Genomic DNA, 21,553 nt, shown 5'->3' with positions numbered 1-21,553 from the left:
CCTCAGGACTGTAATTCTGACAGCTGTAAAATGTTTGCTTTGAGAATATCCAGAGAAAGTCAGCGAGCCACCTCACTGTGCCATCTAGTTTCTGTACTGCCCACCTGCTTTCCTCCCTCTCGTTAAGTGTTCCTGAAAAAGCAAGGCCAAGAATTTCTCCTGGAAGGAGTGCATTGTAATAAAATGTAGCTTTTGCCCATTCTAGCGCTTGGAAATTGTGTTTTGATTTATTATGTGTGGTTTGGCAAATCTGCTTTTGCAAGCTGCAGGCAATTGTCTGTAGAAACCATGCTCACTCTAAATGCAATGAGCACAGAGGCCTCTGATGGGCTCCTTAGAGACCACCGTGAATGGAGCCAATAAAACAGAGAGCCAAAGGAAACATTTGTGTTACAGTCCAGGAGGAACCAGACCTTGGTTTTATCAGTCTCCTTAGTCTTCCGTGATGGAAACCTTCTCTAAATGTGCTCATGATTAACTCAAGGTAAACACGCCGTGCATCCCCCCTCCAGAAAAGGCGAGCGGGGCGCTGGCACAGCTGCACCCTGGGCTGTCAGCATCCCTGACACGAGGCTCAGCCTCCTCCCCGTGGGAGGAAATCTCCTGAACAATCCCAAGACATTTCCATAGCAATTCCCTGTGTAACAGGGCTGAGCACTGCAATAAAGAAGGCATGAGGAAGCCACAAACACAGGAGGCTCAGCAAGGCCTCCAGGCACTCCTCTGCGGTCCTAAGTAGTGGCAATGACTTTTTCTGCTGTCCTAACAGCAAAAGGTTATGGTTGTACTCACCTTTTGGCTAAGAAATAAATACATTTTCTTTCAGATTTTCTTTCTTAAGCTGCCTTGTTTTGCATTGCACATTTCTAGTACAGCATTCAGTTGTTGGTCACCAGCCTCTTCATAGTCCAGCAACAGGGAAGGGGATATTCCTTCCTTTGTCAGTTCATAAATGGGGTTCCTAGTTCACAGCATCTTGATTTTTGAGGAAAGTGAAGAATCACTGCAGAGTCCTTCTAGGAAAGCCTGTGCCCTGCTACATGGGCAGGATCACTGCAAAATCAAGAGGAGAGTGCCCATCCCCACCACTACTGCCACAGACCACCGGGACTGTCGCAAATAAAGGGTCTTTTTGACAAGTCCAGAAGAAGGTCACACATCAGCAGGCTAATATGAGCCTCATGATAAGTCAGAAGCTACTTTTTTTCTGCAAGGCCACAAAAATGTCACCTCAGTTGAAACACACACTCACACTTGAACTCTTTTTCCCAGAAAGTTTGGGTGCATGTGAATAATGTTATTGCTGAGTGGGAAGATCTTCAGGATCCATCCCCCAGCACTGCTATGCAGTGTGTGGGCTGCGCGAGGGTGAAGGAGGAAGCTGCTAGCACGCCTACGGTAATCTGTCATCCCTGGGTTCAAGCAGCAGTGAGCAAGTGCCAACACCATGCACCGTTTAATTAACCTTTCTACAAGTTGTAAGATGAGACATCAGCGTTCACCACCAGATTTATTTTCAGAGCTACACGACGGCAATAGAAAATAGATACTGCAATTTGACAGGAAATGAAGTGTAATAGGGGCAATGCCGTTCCATTAGGGAAATTGTTTCAGCACAATGTAGCATTTTGATTTTTTTACAGTCCCTAGCAAATTCATTTTCATTCATCCGTCAAGGTTACTGCAAAGCGCTCGTGTCGTATTCATTTCTCTTCAGCACGTGTGTGAGAGGCATCCTGGGCCCGCAGAGCAGAACTGCAGCGTAAGAGATTCGCAGATGTTTCGCCAGCACCATATGGCGCCTTAGTCACCAGTCCCTGCAGATCGGCTTCTTGCGCAGAAAGTCAATGTTTTTCCCACACATGGGGAAACCAAATGGAGTGCCTATAAAAGGGAAGAACAAACCAACGACCAACAAATCAAAGAAAACTGGTCTGAAAAGCCAACCCAGAAAGGGAATAGACTTCACTAACAGTGTGCACACCAGTATAAAAAGCTGTCTTCACACTTTTCAATGTAAAATTTTAGTTTAAAGTGCAACTAAAGAGTACATTAGACAGTATGTTAATCTTGATCATAGCCATGTACACTATTGTCAGCTTGTACCACAGCATTCATTCAGACATTTAACTCCAGAGGGGCTCTGGGGAAACCGCTGCTTTTTATAACTGTCTGTGCTTTGTCAGAGGGATGGGATGTTGTCAGCCCCGCTTGCAAATAACATTACTGAAAAGCATAGAGTATTTCTGCAGCATCTTTCATTTAAATCTGCCGAGTGCAGTAAGAGTGAATTCATTTTGAATTAAAAATAAATAAATAAATAAAAAGAAATGGATTAAAGTAATACAGGACTTCCCAAGTCCTCAGGCTCTGTGACCTAGCTATGTCTGTCAATCAGAGAGGCATGTTCAAAAAGATTTTCTAAGGCACTAATGCCAGTAAGACACCTATGGTAAATCCTGTTTGACCTTTCTGGGGGCAATGTACCTAGCTCCCAGCTACAGCTGTGCAAATTTTCCCCAGGAGACATCTTCCACCTCTCTTTGCCCATCGCTTTGGGCCACGCTGTAACAGCTTCTCATGAACGTATTGCTGCTGTGGAAATAGCCCTTCAGGGCAGGATGCAAGGAGCATCAGCTCCAGTCAGAACTAGAAGTAAAGCATAAAAACTAGCTTGTATAATCTCCTTCAGCCCCTTGGTTTTCCTTCAGGAATCTTCCATCCAAAATGAAGTCAATTCATGACTTAGCCAAGCCCAAGCATGCTCAAGTGGGGAAGCAGGAGCACAGCCCCATCTGAGAGCCCCTGGAGCTGCACCGTGCCACAAGCCACAGGAGCGTGAGGAGAGGTTTTACGTCCTGGTTGTCCCTGGCTTTATGGGGATGGTCTGGCAGCAAGCCTCCAGCCCGTGCAGCAGAGCCAAGGGAGTTGTGGTGGTGGAAATGTGGAGCGATAAGGGAGTGTGGCCCGCGGGCCCCCCGTGCACGCGCTATCGGAGGTAACTGGTACCAAGCTTCGCTGTGTAAACAACGAGGGCAAAGGAGAAGGAGGCGGTGGTGGGGTTAAATATCTGCTTTCTTTTACAAGACCACCTACAAAACGCTGCAAAGACCCCGCAACAAAAATAATCTGCCCCGATTCCAGTGTTAGGCAAAATATAAACAAGTTAAGTGCTCTGTTAAAGAGAACATCTGGGAAGTTGCGGGCTGTGCAGATGTTTTCACAAGTTGTTTTTCACGGAAAAGTAACCCTGCTAAGCTTCCTGCCTCTTCCATCTTCTCTCTCTTGACTATGTTTATCAAGTCTGGATATAAACACATTAAAAAACCTTTAGAGGCCCTTCTCTTGTCGTGTTATTAATTTGGAATACACTGAGGGTTGACAGCTGGTTTTGTTTTGACCCCGGGTTCTTGGAAAGTGACTCCACAGGAATAATCACCCAGTTTTATGATGATTGGGTTTAACATACATATATATGTATACGTATATGTATATATATGTATTTATGTGTATATATATACACATATGCATGTAGTAATTTGCCAGAAATGAACATTAACATCAACACCCAGCTGGCACAGGGTGCCCAGGCCTTGGGTACCAGTAGTTTCAGGAGGATTGGGGAAGCAGGGGATGAGTGGATGGCCTCAAGAGTCACTAGGTGAGGAAGATTTATTGCTTGGGGAGGTACAAAGGGTATGGTGGTTAAGGCAGCTTTTATTTTATCATCAAGTTCCCACAGCTTGGAAAGAAAAAGACTATGGAAACCTTTTTTTTCTATCTTTCTCTCTTGAGATGATTTATATGTCATCCATCAAATCTTGGGAGCCTGATCTCTGCCCACATTTCTGCTTTTCCTTTTGGAGTGAGGTTGATGCATTTGTCATATTTTTAGGGTAGAAACTATCTATTCTTAATTTTGTTAAAAAAAGTGATCTTGAATCATTAAAATCTACGAAGTAAATTAGGAAGGCTAATTGGAAGAGCAAATATGTAGGTCATAGTAAAGTACAAACGCACCTATTCCTTGAAATACATGTGAAAATAAATTTGTCCACTGGGTCACTAGGAAGTAGAGCAATTAAACAGAGTGGTAATCTTATGGCAGAATAGCTGTTTGATCCCTTTAAACCCAAGCCTTTTCCACGGAGGGTTCTGGAGGTACTTACCACATTCAGGTAATAAAAATAAGGCACGGCGAGAACCAGAGGTGTTGAAAGAAGAGGTGCTGAAACAAATTAATAAATTAAGTACTGTGAGGCACCGGACCCAGATGGCAAATGCTAACAAGAGCTGAATGAAGTGTTAGAGAGCCCAGCAACTGAACAGCTAACAAAAATATCTTCTTTCCCACCAAAACCTGTTGATGCCTCAGAGGACTAGGAAACAGCTGGTGTTGGGACTGTACCTTCAAGCCAGTCTAAACCTGTGATGGGGGAAGGCCCCTGCCAGCAGGGTTCATCTCAGACCTGCTGGGTCGTTTGAAAACTGAAAGGAAAATAAAATGTTGAGTCATCTGCATGGGGATATGCTGCTGAAAAGCCATGCCTCTGCACTGCAGTCAGCCGGTGGTCCAGCTGCACGGCACCTGGGGATAGCGAGGCAGGATGGTGGAAAAGCAGACCTGGGGCTGGTCACAGGTGGTGTAGGGTGTCTGAGGCATGGTCTCACCAGCGCCATAACCCCTGGGAGAAGTTTTAGTAAAACCAGGGAGCTGCTCTTGTTGAGCTGGAAGTGAAATAAACTCATAATGACTAAGATAGTAACAAGCTTCACACCGCATTATTTGCTCCAATTTTCCTCCATCAAAAGCTTTTTAGCCTATCAGCACAGTGGGGTTTTTTATTAGTTCCTGGGAAGCCTCTGTTACGTGGCCAACTTGTGGTGCCTCAAAATCAGTTTGATTTCCTGCCTGTGCCGAACGCTCACTTCTTCTAGGACATAAGCTGGCTCTTCTGGAGAACTAAGGAATTAAAATAAATGAACGAATAAAAATAAATATTCATAAAATGCACATGTATAATGTTTATATATGTATAATATTAATGCATTTTACACACGCTGTATAATTTTTTATTATTTGTTTTTTCCACAGTCCCAGCCTGCATTCCTCTGTGATCAGAGGTACCCTCCTTGGCTTGGGCTCCATCTCAGTCCACATGAGATAACAACAGGCATTTGGCTGACACGTGCCCTGGTATGAGCTGGATCTTGAGGAATTCCTGGCTTCTCTGGGTGGCTGGGGCACGCAGCACCGTGTCCCCAGTCAGCTCCTTACGTTTCGGCAGATGGCCATGAACACAGCAGGCTGCAGCGCTAGGAATCCAAACCTTGGAGCAACTTCAAGCCCCTTGTTTTACTGTGGCTGGCAAGAGACAAGAAGCATGTGGAGGCACGAAGCTCGCAGTCTCCGAAGGACGTGCAGCTCACACCTCCCCGTGGAGTGAAGCCCCGGCTGCCACTAATGAAGTGGCGATGATTAGCCACGGCCCAGGAGGATGGAGAGCTGCACAGGAATGCAGCTGCTGACACACATGGAAGGGGACAATGCCTGCACTAGCCCCCTGCCACCACGGGCATGGGGATGTGGCCCCAGGGGGGGCTGTGCCCATTGCACGCCCAGCAGGTGGAACCAGAAAATGTGGTGGGACTGAGAAGCAAGGGGCCTGGGAGGCACTTCCCAGAACAAATGATGTTGAAACACAGCCCTCGGAAGGAATCCATTGTGGTTTCACATTGCAGAGTGTACAGAGCCTGAGGACTGTACTCCCTCTTTCAGGGGGTGAAGCAAATTAGTAAGAGAAGGCAAAGGAAATTCTGAAATGACTTTATTGCTGCTTGACCTCTGATACCTGCATGTTTTCCTCTTGAGTTTCTCTCCTCTGTCTAAATCCTGGAGCAATCTAAGCAAGCTGAAGATTTTGGGCAGTGATGGCCACTCAGCAACTCTGCATCATGGCCAGGTGATGAAGGGAACTGCCCAAATACACCACACTCCTGACATCTTAAAAAGTCACTGCACTGCAAGTCCCAAAGGGACAAGCAAGAATCAATACAACTTGCAATCTATAGGTAAAGATCCCTTTCTCTGTACTTTCTGCATAGGAAGAAAATATTGAATTCTCCCTTACTAAGTGCAGAAGGTAAAGAAAGACCTGTCCCTTTCTCTCTCTTTATTTTATCCTGACTGTAATTGTGTGTGGGTTTGGTGGTTCTCGATTTGCCAAAGGAAAGTACAATCGGAGGCTAAAGCAGAAGATTTATTTATGGCTGTGAATGTCACTTATACCCAGAGATGTTGAACAGCAGGACCTTTGGTTTGCAGAGACACACAGCCCCCCTGGCTGTGTTTCAGACCACATGCCTCACTGCCTCCTGAGCCCTGCATTTGACTAAATCCCCAAAACTCCAAGACAAATTAAAACAAATCTGCACAGATTGATCAGGTTTCATTGTGCATCTTGGAGTTGTGCTGTGGGTGTCCAAAGAAACCATCAGATGACACAAATCACTTTCTTAGCAGTGTCCCTTGGCATGTGGCACATCTTTATAGGTGTTTTTATATGCATTAATTTCTCCTACTAGCCTGGTGCCCAGAGCTCTGGTCTTGGCATCACTGGTCAAGAACACTTGCTTTACTTTTGCAAAATCTGGACAGGTTCAGCTCTGTTCAGTTTTGCACCAGGAACAGGAACTCAGCAGTAGACCCTACTGAACTGTGTGTTGGACTCAGAGGTTTTATCTGAAGATTTAGGGTCAGGCTGACCACTGTGCAGTCACAGGATCTGTGTCCTTTTTCACCTGAGTTATTGCAGTGTGCTTGCTTGGGGCTACGTGACGCCATAATGGGTAGTGGTTGCTCCCTCTCTGCCCCCTATCTCTAGGGTGGCTGCAGCCAGAAAGAGCATTTCCCCTTCATATTGTGCTCATCTACAGGAAGTGACCATGCGATTGTTTGTGCCATGCTGTGTGTACAAAAAAGGCTCTGAGCTCCGGGCTGGCTCTGGGGTGCTGCTGCTGCTGGAGCGATCACCAGTGGCAGCACACAATGGCTTTTGTCTGCTAAGGACAATCGGTGACAGAGATGTGGGCAGGCAGCTTCTGCTTCTTGTCTCTCTCTGATTTTAGGGACTTGGGGCAAAAGAGCTCCTTTTGAGGAGAGCAAGAAGGACAAAATTACTTGGAAAATAAAGTACTTCAATATTCTCAGTATCACCCTTTCCTTCTGCCTTTTTAATGGTAAAAGTAAATCATTTGTAAAGCCCCAGATTTCTACCAGAGCCCTCATCTCATTGCTTCCAAGTAGCTCTGTCCTCCAGCTCCCAAAAAGCAAGATATATATTTTCTAGTCTGTATCATGTCAGTGTACCAGTTCACAGCTTGCCCCCATGCACACTTCTTGGCAAAGAAGCCAAGAGCTTCTTTGGGTGGCTTTGCCACCACAGCCAGCACGTCAGGCCACCAGGTCACCAGCACTGGATGTGTTAGCATGTTCATGGAAGGCAACTGGAGCTTTGCTAAAATCTGTTTGTGCTCCCAGGTCTGTAAGAAGTCATGGCTCTGACCTCTGGGGAGCCTCAGGACGGGTGAGATGGGAGGCAAGAAGTAACGGAGGAGAAAGGTGACATTTGCATTAATATCCTACCGCTGCTATTTCAGGCAGCACGGGAGCCCGCTGGTAGCGAAGTGACCTGATTTGCATAATGATCTGTGTGCCTCCACGCATCCACCAGAATCGTTTATTGCTTAATTGTTTGTAGCAGAAATGGAGATATCAGCGGGTCGCACCGTTAGCCTTCCAGCCACTTACTCCCTGCAGTGCCGCTCGCAGCCCTTGCTGTCCTGCAACGAGAAAGCACCGAAGGAAAAGGTTGGGGGGGGGGGGGGCACAGCCCTTCATGGCTTAATTCAAGCTCTTTGCTGGCTGGAGCTGAACGTGAAAAAACTCACCCACTATTTTTCCCCCTTTGGGAAGCTGCTGATGGGGATAAACCTGCCCGGCAGCCCCAGGGACTGAGTGAAGCTACAAGGCTCCTCTGCCCACATGGAACAACCCAAACAACAGCTTATTCTGCCTGCTTTGGGCTTAAAATGCCACAGCCCTGATCTTTGAGAGGAAGTGGGGAACTCACCTCTGGGAACAGTTTTGAATCCTCCTCTGTGTTTGTTTTTTTTTTTTTTTTTTTTTTGCATTTGTGACTGTGCTTTGCCTTTCCAGCTCCCCTTGTGGGGCTGGATAGACAGACAGACACCAGGAAATATGAAATAGCCTCTCTAAAAAGGGTCTTGACAACCCTGTTTTCATGGGTTCTGGGGCACGGATGGCTTCGCTCCTAAACAGATCTGCTAAAGCTGGAAGTCAGTTCAGATCCTGGCTGCAGCCAGTACAGTCTCTATGACCTTAGGAAATCCTTTACGCCAGCTGAGTGTCTTTCTCCCATCTCTAGCCCATGGAGGCTGCAATATTTTACCAATCCTCCCTTTAGTAAAGAGCCATGAAATCTGCAAATTAAAGATGGTAGGGAAGTATAATTTTGAAGTTGGTCCATCCCTAGATTGTGGGGAAGCTTGCAGGCTGTCCAAACTGAACATAAACCCTGCTATTTTTTTTTTTCCTGATTTGTCTTTCTTTTTAACATAGAGCCACAAGACTTCATGTGAATTTGGAATTAATCCTCAAATCAATCCCTGTTTGCACAGCTGAGTGGAGACCCCGCTGAAGATCAGCGGCGTGTTTTAAGCTCACTACAAGCACTGAACGGGGACTTGTCTCTGGCACGAGAAACACCTGTTTCTTTGAGGTTTCCCGGCCTGCTGGGAGAAGAGGGGTAGGCAGCAACTGTGCCTAGGAAGGCCCACAGAAAAAAAGAGGAAAGCTTTTTCTGCTCCTGTAACTGATTTTCACATATGTTGTGTGTTAAAGAGGATACAAGTTTGGTGCTTTCTTGTCCCTGATAGAAAATGAAAATTTTATTTATTATTTTTATTGGACACAGAGGATTCCCAGCCTTCAGCCAGGGTCCTGCTGTGTTAGGCACTGCACAAACACAGGACTAAAAAGCTTACCGAGACTGCAAGAAGAGCAAATGAAGGGGGAACCACTCTGATGTCAGCACGGGCTTCACTACTTCACTACAAAGCACATTTAAGACTTGTAGATGGGAAAGCCATACTGGGAGCTGTTTTCCACCACATTTTCAGGAGGTGGCATGTCAAAGAAAGCTGCTGAGCCCCAGTCTGTCCACAGCTATTGCCCATCCTTGGGTATCGCCTGCATTAACCGAGTGCTTTAACAGCGTCTGGGGTCAGCACAGCTCTACAAGGAGACATCTGACCAATGAATCCCCAAATCTGTTTTTCTTAGTGAGGGATGTGTGCAGTTTTCTTCAGCGGTGTCAGTGCTCACAGGGTGTGTGGGAGTGCTGAGGACTGTCGTGGCTGCCGAAAAATGGGACCAGCATTTTAGGAGGCTGGCTATGAGGTACCATGTGTTTCACGTACTGCTCCTTGCTTTTATTTCAGGAGCTCGGGGAGTTTGTTTGCCGGCTGTTACTGCTGGATCTGCGATCAGCTGGTGCATCCCGGGTCTCCTGGGAGAGGCTTTCTAATGAGGATGGAGGCCCTGGGGCTACGATGTGAAACAGAGCCTGCTGCAGCGAGCGCAAAGGAGATAAGATCAATAGGAAATGCAGATTTACAACGTATTAGAAATATGACAGCATCCACGCACACCCTGGGGAAAGGATTTTTAAATCTCTTAAAGGAGTGGCAGAAAGACTACATCTCATGTATATACATTTATGTGCGTATGTCTGTGTGTAGCAGTAAGAAGCAATCTGCTGCCTCAGCTCTGAAATATTTGCTGAGGATCACAGAAATCTTTATTGAGTTGGTCACGTTATTTAAACAGCTTTATTTTCCTGCAGGAGACCCGAGCTGCACCAACTCACACCCGGAGCAGCCCCGATTCCCTGGGGCTGCTGGGTCCCAGGTTAGAGGGAATGGGGCAGGGTGTCGTGAGCCAGAAGCTGCAAGCTGAATAACTAAGTACAAACAAGAAGCAAAGTAGAGGTTTTTAACAGCCAGGATAAGTGACTGCTGAAAGTGCTTACAGAAGGGTAGGGGGAAGTTGCTGTCAATTTGGAGCCTTTAATTCAAGAGCAGATCCTTCCAAATCGTCGCTCAAATTCAGCCACACGTTGCTCAAGCTGGTCAAGTAAAACCTGAAGTGAAACTGCTGGTCTGTGCTATGCAGATGGACTGGCCAGAGCATGGTAATAGTCCCTCCTGGGCTGTGAGAGTCAAATCTGTTGCTGTAATGCACTAGAAACACTGCGAGGAGTAATTCAGGTGTCGGTATCTTGTCACCTGGTCTATCAGCACCTGCTTTCCAGCCACCTGCTGTGTTAAAGGTGCAAGAAATGTCATGATCTATTTGAAATGTATTCAAAATCTTGTTCACACGTGCTGTCACCTCCTGCGATGAGCTTGTTCCTGCTGGGAGGGAAGCTGCAGGCTGCCTGACGGCTGAGTGCAAGACATCACCACCACCCATAAACACTTCCTTAGAAAAGATGTCCCCTTCTCTCCACAGTCATTTATAGGAGGGGAGACAGGGATATAGGGAGGGGCAGAGACAGGCTCCTGTAAGCTCCCACCAAAGAGCCATTCCAGCCCACTACTGCATGTCCCATCACTGTACCTGAAGTCATGCTGTTAGCCCAGAGACTCTGTGGCGTGGGGATGGGTTTTATACCTTCACTGTCACTGGTGGCTGTGGCAACCCAGCCCTGTGAGTAGCCTGACCCACTCCTGTGTTTGCTTTGGGGATGGAAAGTTTCATTCTGTCATTAGCAGTGGCTGACACTAGTTTCATGATTATGCTATTAGCAGCAAGGGAACTAACAGCTCGTCCTGTAAAACACACATGGGGGCTGGTGCTTCTGGCAATGCCGGGCTCCTCGTCGGCTCCCGGCCAGCCACCAGAGTGGGGACCTCACACTTGGCAGGCACCCTATACACGTCTGTCACTTTTCCTATCAGGGGCTGCGGTGATGTGTCCTGCAGCCCTGGAAGCTGAATGCTAAAAGCATCAGACAGTGCATTTGCTGCTAAAAATATCACCGAGCAATTTGCCTGAGAAAGGAAAATATTCCCCCTGGTTGGCAGATAGACAACTTTGCCTTGATTGCCTCAGCCAGAGCTGCCTTGTGAGGTCCTTGTGCAAAGCCATTTCAAATATTACAGCCTGATAACATTGGGAGCGAGGTTTAATCTCCCAGAAAATGGAAGTTGTGGGTGCTAAATCTTTGTACAAGGTGGCTGAAGGCTGGCAAAAGCAGGATTCCTACAGCCAGATGACAAGTGTGAACAGCAGCACAGCTTTATGCGTTTACGTCAAAGTGCGTGGTATTAAACAGGTGCTCAGACTGCAATCTCTGTTCATTGGGAATGTTTATGATTGAGGAAACAGCAAATGAAGTCCTCGCTCATTCATCAGATTAACTGTATGGTCATCTCTTGTCTCCTAACTATGTAATAATTGTAATACATTGCACTTGGCAGTATTTTTCATTCCAGCATTTCAAAGCACTTCAATTAAGCCTCCTATTGCAGCTGAGAAGTAGGGCCAGGAACACATCCTCTCAGTTAATCATTAATGAGTTTGGAGTACATGATATATAAAGACTAAAAATAACATTATATGAATATAATGCACGGTCTTGATAATACACACAGAAATAATCTCGTTCAGACACCAGACAAAGAACCAGTGTTAGAACAAGAGCTGCACACCTTCCTGCAGCCTCAGTGCTTCCCACCTCTCAAAAGAAATACGACAAAAGCTGTGTATCTTGGGAGACTGAGGGAAAAGTTCCTGCTTGTGTAACCCTTCAGACACCAGCCAAGTTTTGGGAGAGAGTGAAGCTCCTTAACCACAATTCTTCCCACTCCCAAAAGCAGCAGCACAGACCTAACTCACCCTGCAAAATAAGAAGCGTGGAAAACACAAGCTCCAAATATCTCCATGACCAGAAAGCCAATTAAAAGGACACCAAATACCTCACTGTACGATTTTTAAGCTGGCCTTGTGATTGTTTAGGAGCATGATTCATGGTTTTTTAAATGCACCGCATTGGCAATCCAGCTTTCATTACCAAAACGAAGGCAAAATTAATGTAGAAATTAACTCACAGACGCACTGAAACTATTCTTCTTTAACTTGACTCTCAGTCCCCAGTCAGATATAAATCCCCAGCCCTGAATCAATTGTACTTAATGTCCTGCCCTAATTGGGCTGGAGCTTATCTCCTTCTGCAGGAACAGCAGCATCCAGGGTGCAGTGCATTGCATTCATCCCAGGAAAAAATTACCGGCACAGGAAGCAGCGAGCTGAGGGACTGGTAAGTGTGCTCTTGGTGGAGTGAGTTAATGTTTGATGGACAGGTGGTGGAGTAGGCTAATATTTGAACCTCTGGAGATTTAACTTCAAACACCCGCTGGGATTTGAGTAAGCTCTGATCTGCTGTGGCATTTGCCACGTCAAAGGACACAACTGAGCAGGCTTCAGACAGGCTGGCGGTCTCAGTAGCCATCCCCACCTGACTTGCAGAGGGCACCGTGTTCCCAGTGACCTTACAGTCCTGCCCCAAAGAGCGGCTGAGTGGCCCAAGGGTGCTGTGACAAGGAGAGTGCAAGTGAGTTGACTCCAGCATGTTGGAAAGGGGCAGATCATTTTTTCTAATTTCAGATATTTTTTCTAATTTTCTAATCGTTTTTCAAACTATCGTTTTTTTTTCTAGCTGGAAGAGGCCATTGTTTGAAATGAAAAGCTTGACAGGCTTGAGATGAGGATCTGTGCAAACCTCATGAAGTTCAACAAGGGCCAGTGCAAGGTCCTGCACGGGGGTTAAGGCAATCCCAAACACACATACAGGCTGGGCAATGAGTGGATAGAGAACAGTCCTGTGAAGGAGCAGGGGGTACTGGTTGATGAAAAGCCCCGCATGAGCTGGCAGTGTGTGCATGCAGCCCAGAAAGCCAACTGTATCCTAGGCTTCATCAAAAGCAGCGTGGCCAGCAGGGTGAGGGAGATGCACCGTCCAAGGTAGGAGTTAGCACAGGAAAGTCCACAAAGTGCTAAGTGGTGCTGCTCAGAGAAGAAAGGACTTGGGGATTCCAGGGTTCATTTTCTTTACTTCTTTACTGCTTTTGTTTTTGAGAGGAAAATACGTGTTTTTAAAGAAATAATTCCAAGGTACAAAGTTTCTCCCCAAATTTGCATTTGTTTGGTCTAGATTTCTCTGCTTCAACACAAAGCCAATTTATTTTATTCCATGCTCTACACCCCCACCTCTCCATCTCTGATGAACTTCAGACAGAATTAGCAACCAAAGCTTGAGTTTGCAGAAGATCTGTTTACTCAGCTCAAATGATCGTAGAACAGGGAAGTGCCTTCTGGGCTTTAGGCTCCTCTGCCAGTCTGTGCCAGGGGAGCATGCCAACTTGCTCACTCCTTGCTCTCCTCTTAAAGCTTTCTGTGCATGGAGAGACTTCCAGGATGTGCAGAGGATGAGTGGAGAGACCTCTTGCACAGCTCACAGAAAATAGTCCAAAAGCAAAGCTGGAATATGGGGTGGTTTGTGCTGAGGTGGAAAGGAAAGGTTTGGGGTTTTTACTGCCCTGACTGTGATGCTGCACTTAGATGTGGATTACTTAGAGAGCAGCATATGACTCATGTGTACCTTGTCACATTCAATACAGCTCATGTGAAAAGCTGAAAGCTTTCAATAGTGGCTGGGCCCTGGGGACCATCGCAACGCTGAGCTGCATGAATTAAATAACCAAGAGCAGAGCCCTCAACTGTTCCAACACAGCCACAACCCTGCCAAGAGTGCAGGGCTGCTCCAGTCCTGCCCTTCTGCTTCCCGATAGGGCTCTCATCACCCAGTGACTCCAGAGAAACTACAATCGTTTAAATCAACACCATGTCTGGCCCTTTGTCTTAAATCTCCCACCCAGACTTGATTTTACAGATGCTCAGGGTCACGGCAGAGTCCTCATCTATCACAGTCAGGTTGCTCCCCTCCTCTCCTAAATCAGACAAGCCCAACTGAGGGCAGCTCTTTTGTGGAAGGTTTTCTGGGCTGGTGCCCCCCTCTCCCCTCCCTAATTGTTTGTTAATACACGTAAATGACTTAACCAAATAGAGGCTGGAGTTTCCCTCCTTGGAGGAAGGGAGTGCTGGGAAAAGGAGGGGACAACGGCACAGATGGATTCCTGGATTTATCTGTATCTGATCCTGGGCAAATATTTATTTTCCTTTCCCTTTTCCACACCCTTCTCACACACAGGAACAAGGGACACATCCTCCCCCAGCCTCTGGGCGGCAGAGAAGCATTTTTACCCCAATTTGACAGACACACAAGTAGGGCAAAGGTGACTTACTGTTGAGCTGGGGAAAGCCGGCGGTGCTTTTACCACCGTGTCTGAGGGACTTTGGCCAGGAGCAGACAGAGTAAACAGCTGCCCCAGGCTGCCCGTGTCACCCAGTTTCCTTCCACCAAGGGAGGCTGGGTCTCCACAGCCTCCCACAATGGTTTCACTCCCCAACGGGGCTCCCTCAGGGGCTGACTTCAGAGCCCCAACCCACCTTGGGGAGATGCTGGCAAGGTTCTTGAAGGAGCATTTGCAAAGCAGATTTGCAGCATGGCCCAAAATCACAGAATTTCTAGGTTGGAAGAGACCTCAAGATCATCGAGTCCAACCTCTACTTGTAGCAAGAGCATCAGCTTTCAGCAAAATGCAGGGTGCAGGACTCATCCCTTTTATGTATGTATGTATGTATTTATTTATGTATTTATTTTTGCAAAAGGGAAAAATCCATGTTAGGCTTTTATTACAAAACAACAGACTACAGCCACCCTTTTTTCTCGGAATAATAATAATAATGCATTACATCAGGTTACTCAGTAGTTTTCACTAATCCGTAAGACATGCACTGCTGACCTCTGAGGTAATTTTGGATCTCGCTCAAGCCAAATAAAGGCAGATTTGTGGCTGCAGGTGAGAGATCCTCTGGAAAACCATAAATGTAACCACAATGTCCTCTGGTTTGATTTGAACTCGGCCTGGCCTTCATCAGTTTTCCTGGCACAGGTCCAGAAGTGAGGCAGATTAATGATTTAAAGGCATTGCACTCTGATATGACGTAACCAGGCACAGGGTGGTGTTTTTTGAAGGCAGTTAGCAGCAAGAACCCAGGGCAGCAAAGCGTGGGCCACCCCTCCTGGATGGCACCTTGCTTCTTTGGCAGTGTCACCGGTTTGCCCAGAGCTGTTCATGACATGGATGAATCCATGGGATCATAGGGGCAGATGAATGTGCTCTTCTACAGGGCAGAAAATGCCCCTGTGAAATGGTACATTTCTATTTTCTCCCTCCTGAAGTGACAGTTTGGGGTTTGGTGGATGAGGAACGAAGAGAAGGGAGGGTAGCACAGAGCACACACAGAAAGCAGCTTGCAGCTCCGGCAGCAGTGGCCCTAAGGGCTGGTCTCTGCCTGGAAACCCCTGTCACCTCTCCAGCCACTGCTACCTGGGCTCGTTAGATAAATCTAGCAGGGTTGCACTTATTTACACTGTAATCCCTTCTCTGAGTAAGGTCCGAACCCCTGTCTTAATCTTGAGCCTGTACAGAAAGTATTCCCCAGCCTGTTATGACTACAGGTCTGCCTGAGCGCTAATAAATCAGTGCAGCTCCAGCGGAGTAACGCAGAGCTGGAGGGAGTGCTGGGCGGGGGAATGGATGGAAAAGGCAGGCCCAACCTTCCTTTAGCAGCCATTAATTACTGTCAGCAATGGGAGCGGGAAGCAGCAGTCGTGCTGGGATGGTGCTGCTGGCAGCACAGGGAAAGCCTGAAGATGGGGAGGAGAGGCACTGCGCTGCAGACTGCGGAGACACGTGAAGTTTAAAAACAACCTCGCCTTGCTATTAAGGGCTGCTTAAGCATTTAGTGTATGAGGTAACAGCAGCAGGCACAAGACCATCGTTTTTTGCATGGCAGAGGCATGGGGAGTGGTGGCACACAGAGCTCTGGGGGGACCATCAGTGGATGGTGCCAGCCTTGAGGGACACGGGCCAAGCAGCACCCCATCTCCTCCACCCCAGAAGCCCTTCCCCACAGCCCCAGGTCACCCTTCTCCCACTGGCACCGAGACAAGGCCATGTGAGGGCAGAGGCACACATTCAGCCCCAAACCCAGCGCTGTCCCATGATTGCTTTCCCTGACATGCTCGTCACTTTTGTTCAGGCCAGCCACACGGACTTGTCTGTCTGTTTCTGTACTGGTGAAAGTGTTATTGGTTCAAGACAACTTGGTACTTTGGCGTAAAGGATTTGGCTCATCCTCCCTGCTCGGTGAATCTCCACGTCGGCTCCATCCGCTGCGATCTGCTGTGGCTGGAGGGGTCCCGCTGCCCCTGGACCTCCTTCCTGCCTCTGCTGCCTGGGGAGGGTTTGGAGGCCTCGTAGCAGATTCGTGCTGGAAATATCTCTGGGTTAAGAAGGTGTTAGGCCGTCTCAGAAGTGCTCTCTCCCATCTGCTTTTTCATGTAAAAACTGGAGGTGCCAAAATCTGCGGAGAGGCCTGCAGAGGAGCGGCCAGGAAAGATCACTGCAGTTGTCCCCCCAGGCTCCGGCCCAGACAGCGTTTTGCAGATGTGGAGTCACGAGCACGGCCATAAACATTTCAGGACCCACCTGCCAAATAGTTCTGGAGTTATCCAGTGAGAACAAACACTGTGTAAATGTCGAGGGGAAAAATTCAGGAAGATCCTCATTTTGTGGGTGGGTCTGGTGGATTCGCTCGCTCTGTCTTGGTTTGTGATGAGCACAGACTTTCATCTTTGCGCTCTCCTATAAACTCACTGTCATTTACTTAGCTATGTAAAGCATGAATTACAGGAAAATGAAACACATACACACGCTATCATTTTTTTTTTTTTTTTTTTTTTTTTTGCAGTCTCTCGTTCTCTTGCATGAATGAGAGTTAAAGCAGATGCACACACAGACTTTCCTCCTCTAATTTCTCCATGTTTTGGCCTGCTTGTGTCATCCATGGCCCACCACAAAGAGCAACCTTGCTCTGGGAGATATGTTGGATTTACTTTACCTTCTGGGGCAAGACCATCAGGCCTGGTGGCTTATTCACACATACACACCTCATCCGTTTCCCAACATGTCCTGCAACAAAGAAGAAGCAAGAGCTGCTGAGAGGGGCAGCTGGCTACAGGAGGGCTCCATCCCCTCACAGTGCTGGTGACTCCATCCCAACGAGGCTCCTGCATGAGCCTCTCACATCACCACCTTGGTGCATGTTCTACTCCTAATGATCTTACCCTGTTGGCTCCTTTTTCCAGAACTGTATCCTTATTCACGGGAGCATTGCAGCCCTGAAGTCTAGGGCTGTAAGCAGGCAGATGTCCACCTCCAACAACCTACTGGCAGCTCCTGGCAGAGCTTCCTTTGCCTTAATGTGGTGGGTAGAGGCTCTTTCCCCTTGTATAATCCCTGTTAGCTCATTCCACCTGCATCATTAATCACAACCAAGTGACCACCACTCTGGAGGTGGCTAGAGGGGATCAGACCCCTTAATCTTTTGGGGCTTGGGTTCACTCATCCATGAAGCAGGGACTGTCTCTCCTAGGAGCATCCTCTTGGCCCCTTCCCCTGGGTGAGCTCGTGCTGTACTGAGGGCCAGCTCAGGGTCGGTGGAAGCCCATCTCTGGGGATTTAAGTGGCACCAGCTAAATGCCTTCCATAATAACCTCAGTGGAAAACCTTGAGACAGTTTAACCGCATCTTAAATGGCTCACAACCTGCAGGGCAGAGAAATGGGAAAACATAACCTACATTGCAACATGGCAGTGCTAGCACTGTAATTCAGGGGTAGGTCAGTAAAGCTACATCGGTTATGGGAACTTGAGAAAAATATTATGGGAACTCGAGATAAATACATCGCCTCGCTGAACAGCACTGTTCACAGTGTCAGTCTAGCTATGCAGGCAACTACATGCTGCCGTTGATACAGCTTATTCCAATCAGGGAATAGGTTTATATTATACCAGCAGGACAATTTGGATTTGATTTGTCAGGATGGGACTGCATTTTCAGTCCCCACAAACCCTTTTCACCACAGACAAGCAGGCAAGCCACTGGCTCTCACCTCGTGATGGTGAACAGACTTCACACATACACTCACCCTTTCTGTGAGTGAGGCTATACTGTGGGGAGCGGGATGGGAAAGAAGGGGGATGTGAACCATTTCCAGCACAAAGCGCCCAGTCTGAGGTTAAAGACTCTCTTTTTTTACAGTTGGCCAGCTCTCGCTGCTCCTATCTTCAAGGGATGCTCTTCGGGGGTGCTTGGAAACTGCCCAGCCTGGGAAGGAAGCCTGACCTGCTGCAGCCTCCATTACTCACCCACAGGAAAACCTCAGGGGGAAGCTGGTGCTGTGGAGGTTCCCCTGCTCCTCATCCTCACACAAAGGCTGGTAGCCCCCGCAGGACCCTGCTCGGACAAAGAAGCAGGGTCTAGACACAGATTATGCACATAGTTAAAGCACAAGACCAGACACTGAAAAAAAAAAAAAAAAAAAGAGCTCTGTTCTAGTCCCAGCTCTGTCTGCCTCTGATTCCTATGAGATTTTGGGTTACTTCTTTATGTCTTTGTCTTCCTCACCTGTGTAGTATGGGATAATATTTCCCTTTCTGGCAAGGCTATGGTCAGAGTTAATTAGCATTTGAAAAGTTGCTTTGAAATGGAAGATGCAGTTGGAAAACTGAAGTATTATTACTGGAATAGAGTGAATGGCTCACAAGGCAGGGGACCATTTCACTTCTTTTTCCCTGTGGGTGGAATAGCCTGGAGAATACTGTGAATTCTTCAGATTTATTCGTTATTCAAGCATCTAGTACATATCAGGTATCTAAAACAGACCTCAGTTTGGATATTTATCCCATGAAATATTGGATTGCAAATACATGAAATCCAAGGCACGTTGTATAGGTGAATAAATCACCTGACATTGGGTCCCTTCCCCTACCGGCACCAGCTCTCTTGGCATGACTGCCCAAGGATGGGTATTTAAAATCTATTTTCCATGACTCCTTGCACAGGTTTTTGAAATGCACTACAGCTTTGCCAGTAAAACAAGCTCTTGCAAGAGTCTCCAGCAAGCAACGTAAGGGCCCTGAACAGGGCTGAAACAAGTACATTAAAAAATAAATAAAAAATCTGTGGTTTGTTTGCTTAGGCCCACGATTCTGCAGGATGTTTTAAAGTATTCACTTGTAGTCTCGTGATTAATGCTGCTAAAGTGAGTGGAGCTGTTCCCGGGCAGAGTCAGGCAGGCACTTAAATGCCCCACTGAATACAGCTCCCAATTATTATTTCATCAGCCCAAGTGCTCTTGTGTTGTGTTTTGGAGACTTCCTGAGTGTTACTGCACTGTCTTCTCCTGTATGCTCCAATGCCAACCGCTGCTGGTTGGAAGCACACCACTCCTGTTACCCGTGAAACGACATTAATCCACAAAAAATGTGTTTCACATTCCAAGAAACTTCCAGTAAATTAAAAGAAAAAAGTTTGGGGACACATTTTTAGAGTAGTGCCAGGTTGTGGGGGTGGTGATGCTTAGCTCCATGTCTCCCATTAACTTTAGCTGGAATTGGCCATCTTCCCTGGGCACCACCTTTGAAAATCACCACTGAAAGGGGTGTGTTTTGGAAACAGCACTGCCAAATTCCTGTGTAGATATGCAGGATGGGGTTGGTTCAGAGCTGATGTATCCTGAGCTTTGCTCATTTTGACTCTGTTGAGTTGGGTGGTGCTACCCCAATTGACTCCTGCATGTACATAGGCAACTCATTTACACTTTTAATGAATAAAGATGTGATGCAAGCATTTAACAGATCCCAATAAGAAAGGAGAATTCAGGTTAAATGGATCTATTAATCCAAACCCAGGGGTCACTTCCTTGTGGCTGAGCCTCACATAAACACTCATTCGTCAGTCTTCACTGGACCATTGGGCTCCACCTCAGATAGGAGAGATGTTGAACAGGGGATAATCAGAAGACATCTAGGTGATCTGCAGCTCTGTCCTCCTCTGAGGCCTGGGGCACGGTCTCCACTGTAACCAGATGTGGATGAAATCCCGGCCATAGCCTGCACCCTGCGCTTATGCAGTGCCACGTGGGGAAGGTTGCAGGAGAGCCACTGCTGGTCCTGGGTGACTATGGGCAAATGGCATCACCCCTCTGTGCCACAGCAATGGGGGTCTACAGAGCAAGGGGATAAAACCCCCACTTGCCTCAGGACACCTGCTTCTGAGGCATCTTATCACCCTCATATTTTGTGCTACAAAATATTCCTGCAGTACTCTCAAGGGAGCAGAGTGCTCTTAAATGCAGCACTAAAAACCACACAATTTTTGGTCTAAGCAAGGGCTGGAGTTTCTTTAAACAGACAAGGCAATGTTAGTTGCTGCGAGTGGTGGTCTGCCTTCGTGAAAGGCAGCCCTGGGAGGTGCCGGCCACAATAAGTCATCTGCACCAGCTCGCACCTGCTTGGAGCAGCTGGCACAGCACAGGGACACCATGTGGCTCCCATCACAAGTGTCATCAGCAAAACCCCTCTTTTATTGCGCTTCCTGCTGCCTGATGTCAGCCCTGGGCCCCTCTCTGCTTCACCTAACGATGCTGCAGTGCTGAGCTGAATGGAAAACACTGGGAACACCTAAGTAAAACTGTGTGAACGGCTGTGTTGAGGCAGCTCCATCCTTGTTCATGACAGTATGTCATCTTCAGGACAACTTCCTCCTATTTCAGCCTCAGAGGCAAAGACAGATCGTCTCAGCTTAAACCCATTGTTCCTCTGTTCCTCTAACTCATGGTTTGGGATGTACATGCCAGGGTGTATTTTCTCCCTTTTCCTTATGAAGCTCGCTCCCATGAGCAGTGACAGGAGTGCAAGCCTGTGTTATCCATAGGAGACCCAGCTGCTCGCTGTTAATGTTTAATGACAGCTCTGCAAGCTGGAGATATTCTCAGACTCTATTTCAGCTGGTCAGGTTTCATACAAACTGTTTTCACTAAACACTGTAAATCTACAGAGCATTAAGCTATTCAGTAACACCGGGCCAGATTCAGAGGAGACTAGAGAAAACTTGCTGCAACTTACCTCCTCCAAAATCTGTTCTACATCCAGACTTAATATTTTTCACATACGCCAAGCTCGCTGTCTGATGCCGTGGTACTTGTGTGGCAACAAACGTGTATCCAACAACCTGCACCAGCGGGTCAGTGCTGAGCAGGACACAGACACCCTCCCCGCTGCTCCCAGACAGGCTGCTATTCTGTCAGCATCGTCCGGTATGAGAAGTGGTGTCAGATGGTTTCCTAGAATAAATTAATGCGGCTCCATTATGTTAGGCCAACTGATATCAGCAGAGAATTCAGACAGCTAATTTTTAACCTTCTCCAATTTCCCTT

Source organism: Anas acuta, chromosome 3, assembly GCF_963932015.1.
Source record: "Anas acuta chromosome 3, bAnaAcu1.1, whole genome shotgun sequence".
In the NCBI taxonomy this organism is placed as follows: Eukaryota; Metazoa; Chordata; class Aves; order Anseriformes; family Anatidae; genus Anas; species Anas acuta.
The sequence above is the reverse complement of the archived record's forward strand: the minus strand, read 5'-3'. Positions refer to the sequence as shown.